Source organism: Dinoponera quadriceps, unplaced genomic scaffold (genome assembly GCF_001313825.1).
Source record: "Dinoponera quadriceps isolate SergipeBrazil2010 unplaced genomic scaffold, ASM131382v1 scaffold1395, whole genome shotgun sequence".
Lineage (NCBI taxonomy): Eukaryota > Metazoa > Arthropoda > Insecta > Hymenoptera > Formicidae > Dinoponera > Dinoponera quadriceps.
Window position 1 is genome coordinate 1,817,733 of NW_014556488.1, and position 9,057 is coordinate 1,826,789.

General features: G+C 48.5%; 1 protein-coding gene across 1 annotated transcript in view; it reads left to right on the forward strand.

Annotated features, from left to right (window-relative positions):
* The window catches only part of LOC106747787 (cadherin-related tumor suppressor), a 90,809-nt gene that overhangs the window by 29,312 nt on the left and 52,440 nt on the right, over positions 1-9,057 (forward strand). The window lies entirely within an intron of this gene.

Genomic DNA, 9,057 nt, shown 5'->3' on the forward strand with positions numbered 1-9,057 from the left:
TGGGGGCGAATGGGGAAATTGAAATCGACACCGCGAATACGGAATCGTCATCGCGTCGAATCGTCTCGAATCGGCGGGATAAATTCACCGGGGAAGCTCGGTGAATAAGATCGAGATTATCCGCGTCGCACATTAAAATTCTTCGTCGCCCGGGGCCGCCCGGCTGATAATTACGTTTCGTATTTACATATCTCGCGGGATCGCCCGTCGTTACAGGTACTTCTGTTTTAATACACGCCGGTGCGCGCTACGAAGAGCTCCCGAGCGCACGGGAGGAGAGCGTCGGAATTTGTATTCGCGGATAATAAAGAGAACACTTGCCCTCTCTCGCCGCTCGCTCGCGAGCTCGTGCGTGCGCGCGATAAACGATTCCCCGCGAGTAATCGGCATGTCCGCGACTAATCGATGCGCGCAAAAATTAACGCGTCGCTTATCGACGCCCGGATAATTTCCTCCGGCGCACCCGTCGATCTGAGGCCGCCGCCGTGTTCTGGCTGATCGCCGACGGAGATCGCGCGATCTCGAGATCGCGAGCTGAGTGGTTTCTGTGCGGGCGTAAAATTTACCGGCCGCGGCTCTCAGCCGAGCTGTCACTCGTCGAAGCTCCGATGTTTTTGTACAACCGAACCCGAGAAGAAATCTTCTCAATTTGTATTATGTGTTACTTCGATTTTTTATGCTTTGTTATCCGCCGGATGCGGAAAATATAACCGAGTTGGTTTCGCATGCAGCGCGTGTGTACTGTTATAATACTTAGCTCTCAGTAGACACTCGGGAGAAACCAGGACAAGGTAATACACGAGACGTTGGGGGACAAAGAGTGGTTTCCGTAACAAATTTCCCCGCTTCCGTAACGAATCTTCCCATAACGGAATATGTAAATCCTCGAAGTTCGAAGGTTGAAACTTCGGAGCTCCGGAACTTCGATTTCCGAATATTTTGTGTCGCGATCTCCTTGGGCTTTTTTTTTTCAACAACGACACTGTACTTTCGAATCATTATATGTATAGGAGAACCCGAAGGGCCGCGTATTTTAACTTTATTCCCTTCATCGACTTACGACTCGTGACTTGTTCGATAAACACCCCGGGAAATTAATTAATCCACTTTCTCGCGGCCCGGAGAGTCCGCGCGGTCGCATCCTCGTGTCATTAACATTCTTACCGTGCCCGAAAGCTCTCCTCTAATCGCGTCCCGCGATGTTTAAGTGTATAACCGGAACAGACACGACTGTCAGATATTATTTTATGACAAATGCACATATACGTTCCTAATGGCGCCTTTTTCTTTCCTGCCGCGGGAATGAGAAATTATCATAAATCTATCGTCGGCGACGAGATAGATAAATAGATAAGAAGAGCGTGAGAGAGAGAGAGAGAGAGAGAGAGAAAGAGAGAGAGAGAGAGTGAGAGGGGGGTGGGGGAGAGAAGCCGCTAAGGTAAGAGAGGAAGAAAGATATCTCTGAATGAAAACGTTCTTCATTCCGGGCCCGAAAGGACACGGAAGGCGGGGCCTGATCGGACGGTGATCGGGCCTCTTCCTTTCTCGTTTCCTTTTTCTCTCTCTCGCGCGCGCGCACGTCCTCTTCCTCCTCTTAATTGTATCTCGAGCCTTTAACTATCCGATCGGGAGTGCCGGCGCGATGTAAACGCGTGTAAAAATCCCGACACTTTTCGGACTCGCGCGCTCTGCCTCTCGTTCCGTTTGATCGGCGAATCGTTATCCCGATTAATTCGACATCGAAACCCGCCTCATGGGACCACGTTGACCGTGTGCGTGCGTGCGTGCGTGAGTGCGTACACGCTCCCGCTCGTGATTTTCCGAAATCGTCGCTCCGTCCTCGTAAATCTATCCGTATACTTTGCGGCGGATTTATGCCCGGATAAAAAGCCGATAATCGCGCGATCGCGATCTCTCCGCGAGGATATTTATATTTCTCTATAATCGCGATTGCGCAACACGAGCGCGCGACGACAGGTGTGCGGCGCGATAAGTCTCGCGCGAAGGTAACATTCTCGGTTCCTCCTCGCGAACGTGCATCGTTACCATCGTCCCGCTGGCAATTATCCTCGCGCACCTCCCGCCGGAGGATCCGCCCGATCGGTGGCGAGGACCACGCGGACACTTGACCCGGGAATGATCACCTTATTTCTTTTCTTTTTTTTACGTAAACGATCATCTAAACCACGGGTCATTTAGACCTTTCAATTAAAAGCCACTATTATTATCAAAAATACAGCATATTGTCGTTCAATGATTTATTATTATTTGGAGATATCGTAGATATAGATTTACTCGCTACTTTTTTAGACAGAAATACGGAGAAACCGGGAAAATGTTTAAGAAATGAAACAATCAGGTATCTAAGTTACAAGTTAGGTATCTAAATGTACAAATTATGTATCTAAGGTACAAGTCAGGTATCTAAATGACCGAATGAAAGGTAGATATGGATTTCCGATCCGGTGAAGAAGACCCACTGCGACGTGAGCTTCGTTTTCCGACGGCCGGGGTACAAAATGACGCCGGCTGACTATCCCCGGGTTAAATAAAGTCGCGCGTGCGACAGTAAGGAGACGTCCAAGGGGAGCGACGTCGGGAGACGACGATTCCGCGGCTCCCCCAAGGCCGACCGACGACCCTGCTCCTCCTCGTCGCTGTCGTGCTTATTTCGCTTCTAACTCACGTCTTCCCGTTGTTACACGTAACTGTTAGGACACGAAAGGCGTCCCTCGCGATCCGGCTTTATCACTAATTCGCGTATATCCTTGCCGGCCGAAACTCACGGAACGGCGGCGATGACTGTCCGCTGTTGTCCCATGGGTGGCGCGATTCCGCTCGCCGTTGAGGTATGTAGATGTAAATGAAGATCGCTTCTAAATGTTCGATTTATACGACGGCGCGCGATTCACTTCGAAATTAAGGAATAACGCTAAGGACCGGTTCTCCGTAGGCTTTGTCTTCGCGCTTTCCTTTTTCTTCCTCTTTTTCCTCCTCCGCCTCCTCCACCACCTCCTCCGGTCCTTTCTCGCGCGGACCGCTCGATCGAGGCCGGACTTACCTACCTCCTTCGCGCGTCAAAGTGTCTCGCCGGGGAACGCGTAATCGTTACTTATTATTTTATTCGACGCGTAAAGTCGCCAGTGCGGGTACGCATGAGTCAATGCAATTCGATAGGAAGAGGATTACCGGACGGCGATGCGATACATTCGCCTCGGGACAATTATTCGGCCGGGATAATCCGCGAGATTGCGATCAGGCGCGCGATTAAGCCTCGAGAGATTTTTCAGCGCGAAGAAAGAGAGAGAGAGAGAGAGGGAGAGAATTCTTTTCGAGGCGACGATAATGAGAATTTATCGATCGCGGCGTAATTTATCAGCTCGTTGTTAATTGAGCGTTATTAATTTCCCAGTAATTCAATATCTCGGTAATTGCATAATTTAGTAATTTAATAAGGATTTCAATAAATATCTTTATTAGTGATGGACGGACGCAATATTCCTCCTCTTGTTCGGCCGGGGGCCGGTAATCGGCGGGGTGAAAGAATCGGCTGGGCGTGTTGGCGATGGCGTAATAAACGATTAAAATATAATAACATGTCAACGGGCCCTTTTCGATCGCGCTCGAAAGTGAATCTCGCGGTATATAGAGGTAGAAGGGTGAATGCTACAATGTTCGGCAGTGTATCATTATCATATCATAATAACGGCGGCGGCGCTATTAAGGTCTTAATGTACCACCATATTCCACGTGATCCTCGAGAGACAAGTTAAGGATCATCGAAGTGACGGATCGCGGAAAGATTAAGGAGTACTTTACAGCCTGCTAAAAGCGTCAAACTCGCGCCGAAGGCGGCTACCGTGCGCGTCGGCGCGTGAATCGGCGCGCCGACACGAGCGAGACGCAAACATGGCAAATGCCGAGTCGAAATTTTAGTTCTACATTTCGTCTACTTGACTCGAAATCGAATCTTCAAGCGGACAGACCGGGAATAACTTCCCATTTGTGACATCAAAGGAGCACTAATAACGCACCTTCGATGCCACAAAGAGAATTTAGACCTTCCGGCGGGAAGTTTTAAATTCTATTTATTTAATTAACTCTTCGAGTGGAGGAAACGGAAGGAACTTCTCATTTGTAGCATCAACGAGAGCACAAAACAGAAGACCTTTGGAGACTTAGTGTTGAATTTAGAATCGAAATGATCCTAAAATGTAATATTTTTAATTTATATCAATTCTATATTAAACCTTCAAGGATCTTTTATCGCGCTCCTTCAATGCTTCAAATAGGAACGTTACGTGCCGTTTCCTCCATTTGAAGACTTTGTAGAACTAAAATTTATATCCTGAAGATCTCAATTCTCATTCGTAGCATGAAAGGAGCGCTTATTTCCGTTTCCTCCCTCTCGAAGACTTAATGTAGAATGTAAAATTTCGACTTCGGGCCGGCTGAAAGACACAAATGCGGAGGAAGTGAGGAAGGGGAGGATTCGCCGTTACATCGCGAATTCAGGAATTGTACGTCCGAGTCGGTCACAGAGACACGGATCTTCCTCCTCGGCTCCTTTTGAGTCTCGCGAGAGAGACATTTTGGGCGAATTTGCACCTGAATATACGCGCCGTCGTGTGTACGACGTCGCCGTCTGTTCTCCCGCTATTCTCAGACATGTCATTCAAATTCCAACACAGACGATTCGCGAAAGGAGATTCGTGTGCTCGCGGGATTCGCAAAGAAAAGAAAAAAATACAAATAAAATACGTGCGGCTTGTTTTATTTGTTTCTTTTTTTTTTTACGTATCTCGAGAACGCGGTGGAATATATCGAGTCCGGGACGCGATCGATACCGAGATACCGTCTACGTAATTTAATAAGAATATAGAAGAAGAAGGGGGAGAAAGGAAGAGGAAGAAACGAGAGATGCGGCGGGCGGCTTTCGCCGGGGAAGGGCAAGCGGGCCTCCGCCAGCGCGCACAGCAGACGCGGGTCCCGACATTGTTGTTGGCGGGACTCTCTTTTCAGGATTAAAAGAGGCATCAGCCAAGCGGGGTGACCCCGCGTTAGAGAAACGGGGACCTTGGAAAACGGCGGAGGAGGCCTGAATATCAGAGGCCGGCGGCTCTCCTTCTCATCGCCGCCTGTATCTGCCTGTGTATGCGTGTGTGTGTATTTATATATATATACATATATATGTGCGCGCGCGCGTTTGACACACCGGCTGTATTTCGTGCACACGCTCGTTGCAAAAGGCCCACGGACAATTACTCGAACCGGCCTTCACGTCGCGCGATCTGACGCGACGCGATGCAATGCGATTCTCCTCTCGCGGCGTATATATCTCCGTCTCGCGATTTTGTAGACGCACTGAACGCGAATGTCCTCCTCTCTCCTTCTTCCCTCTCCCTCTCTCTCTGTCTCTCTTTCTGTCTCGCTCTCTTCGCGAGATGACGATGCTGGTTGCTGCAAAGAATTACGCGGGATCGCGGCCGATCGACGGCTTCTCGAGTGTTGTTGCACGCCTGCCTGAGAACGAACGAACGAACGAACGAACGCTGAACCGGTGGAGAAGGGCGACGAGGGAGGGGGGGGGGGGGGATGGAGTCGAACGACGCGACACGTTTCGCGAAATACGTTTCTCGCGGCAAGCGCGCGTTATTAACGCGCGCACAAAACGGCGATTCCGCCTCTTATCTGGGCCCATTTTCGCATCCGATATAATTGCGCTTTCTTGCTCACTTAATTTGGCTCAATGTAATCTCCTTCTCTGCTCTCATTAAAAACCCAGGAGGGATGCAGTTCTTTTACATCGCCATTCCCCCCGTCTCGTCCTCCTTCATTTCTCCTGCTCCTCCTCCTGCCGCTGCTCCTCTTCCTGCCAGCATCGCGCGGCGCCGACGAGCGGAATGTTCGCGTTACGCGTTCGGTACTCTTTGATGACTTGCAATATGAGTTAATGATCTCGATATATACTCGCGAATATATAAATTATCATCAATTAAGGCTGCCACACCGGGTTCGCGGTTGCAATCATTTTCGTTGCAACGAACGCCGGAATTTCGACCGTTGGAACCTCCGGGATCTGGCCGTGGACGTGTGAGCTTTGTAAATTAAAGGACGCGTTCGAGACGGCGAGGAGAATCGCGCGGAGGGTACGGGAAGAGGAAGAAGGAACGGGGGTAGGGAGGGGGGGGGGATCGGGAGTACCCTCATTAATAAAGGCTCCGCGTGAAGGTCATCCGGAAGACGAGACTTTTGTGGTGCGGGTTAAAAAGCGTCGTCGTCGTCGTCGTTGTCGCACCGAGACAAAAGCCGCCACGGTAAATGTGCAATCGCGTATAATAGCGGCCATTATTACACCGGCGGCCGTCCACGGTTGCTCGTAAATGCAAACGCGAATCCGGAAGGCCGGCCGAAACGCGGCAATTATTCGAAGCGTCGGAGGAACAATCGAAGCCCGCAGACACGGAGGAATAAATACCAGGGGAGCCGCGCTCGCCGAAGGAAGATTCAGAGAGCCGTAAAGCGAATTACTCACGCACGCCGATATATTAAGAAAAAAAAAGAAAAAGAAAGAAAGGAAGAAAAAAAGAAGACGAGAAAATTGCCGGCCTCGGAGAAGTATATTTCTCTCGCGAATGACTCGAGGGGAGTGATCGCGATTTTCAGGTGCTTTACACGCGATTCCCCCGCAAATCAGTGGTTTTCGGAAACGACCTTGAACGAGTATTTTTAATGAGCCCGTCTCTACGCCAATCTCTTCGCTGTTTTTTTCTTTTTCCTTCAGCTTAACGTGCCAACTTGGCGCTCGCCAGTGTAGTAAAATCCGTATGGATATCGCACGGCCGACACTTCGTCGGCCCGTACTCGATACGTCTATTTACTCGTCTCGTTTTACGACACACATCGGAATTCATTACCTCGCGCATAATTACGAATACGATTTATTTACTCGACACCGCTGTCCGAGGGCATATCGGATTGACGGGCGGGTCGAGCGTATCGCGCAGTTTCTGGGTATTCTAATGCGCGGATCGATACCGTGACTGAGAGCAGGAGAGAGGAGAGAGAGAGAGAGAAAGAAGTATACGAGAGAGCGCGGTGTTCCTATATAAAATGCCGGGGAATAACGCCCGCACGGACGGTACGATAAAAAGTCTCGCAAAGGCACTGCAATCAACGCTAATTGTATTTACGATTACATAGCCGTATTACCGATATAATTACGATAGCCGCGCGGATCCCCGCGAGAATCGTACCACGTAATATCTCCCGGGGGTTACCGTTACTTCGATGCATCTATTATCTCGCGATCGACGTGCGAAATCATTTCATTCCGTCGGCCGCAAATTATTACGAGATTGATTGACGGCCGCTTTCAATGAATTTTCACCTGCAAATCATCTTCCCGTTGCGCGAGCTCGCACCCGCGCGCGCGCGCGCGCGTGCTCTGCCCGAGCTAATAAATAAAAATAAATAATATCGTTGTATGACGCGCACAATGATCTTATCGCGGGTGTACCTACATTCGCGAAAATCGATTCTTCAACACTCCGGCGTTGCGATGAGATTACAATCGACGCTGAGAGCTATTTTGTAACGTATCTTTATAACATTATATCTCAATTTACGAAGAAACAGAGAGAAAGAGAGGGAGAGGAAGAGTTACGCACGATCTTCGAAGTTACCGAACCGTAGAATTAGAATATGCCGCCTCTTCTCGCCGAGCCATCGAGAAGGGAAAGAGGCTTCACAGCGAGAGACACGGGAGCAAAAATGAAACGATTGACCCATGTCGAGATTTCGATCCTACTTTCGACCTGAAAATTCCACTTAACGCCCACATTAGTACTTTGAAAGCCTACATGAATCTCGTTTAATTCTATTTAACCTCCCCAGCTGAAATGTATCTCTACTTTCGACATCAATATTCCATGCAAAACCTATTTAGATACTCCGAAGCCAATGGCAACCGTTTTAATTATATTTAATTTACAGCTTCTATTTAAAATCTGTAAATCCTACTTGGATGGTTTGCTGCTTCTACCGTGATACTTCTAAATTCTTCTTAACTTTTCGTAATATAAGTAAACCAAAACTTTTCTTTCTTGAGCCGTTTTTCTCAATTTCGTCACAATTAATTAAAATAATAAATACAGAAATTTAAATATGTTAAAATACGTGATATTTATAAGGAAGACAAGCAATGCGTACTAGTTCTTACGAGACAGAAACATTCTATTATATAGTTATTATATTACAGCTTAAGAATTGCAGGAAGAATTTCCAAACGTTAACTTGACATCATTATTCAAATTCGAATATTTGCTAAAGACTATTGGAATAGTTCGTGTTATTTAAATTAAGCAAATATTACTCGAACGTAGCATACTGAAAAAAAAGAAAGTGTAACATTCAAATAATATTTATTCAATTCAAATCAAGTAAACTACCCCGATACTCCTTACAGCAAATATTTACTTAAACGTGGCAATTTTATTTTTAGTGTACATCGATCCTCCGAAATTCGCAGTCGACGGTAGACTTAAAATTTCGACTCGGGTGGCTATCGGAGGGCCGGGATCCGCGTCGGCGATAGGACGGTCGCGTTGTTCTCGTCGTGTGATCGAGGGTTAAAGCAGGACACGCACTCGTGACCGTGCCAGTCGACGGGCCAGTCCGAGCATTTAGCACTTGACCTTCGATTATCATTCCATCCTTTCTAATATCCCCCACTGGGCGGCCGACTCGCGCTCCGAATAAGCGATCCGGCGTGTCGCAGCGAACGGCTTTAGAAAGTGGCGCCAAGCAAAAATCCCACTTTTCCATCCCACAGTGGCCGTTTTAACCCTTTTGCATCGTGATCGCGTTGGTTTCACCGCGGCGCCTCCCACGTTACCGAGCATATCTTCTCGTTGCTCGGCCGTTCGCCGGCTCGCTCGTTCGCTTATTAATTCGCGTGGGCGCTTATATCGCGTTGCGGTGTAACGTCGACTTTCGCGAAATTCCCCGCGGAACAATGAGCCGAGCGGATAAAAGCAAACCTCCCCCCCCCCCCCC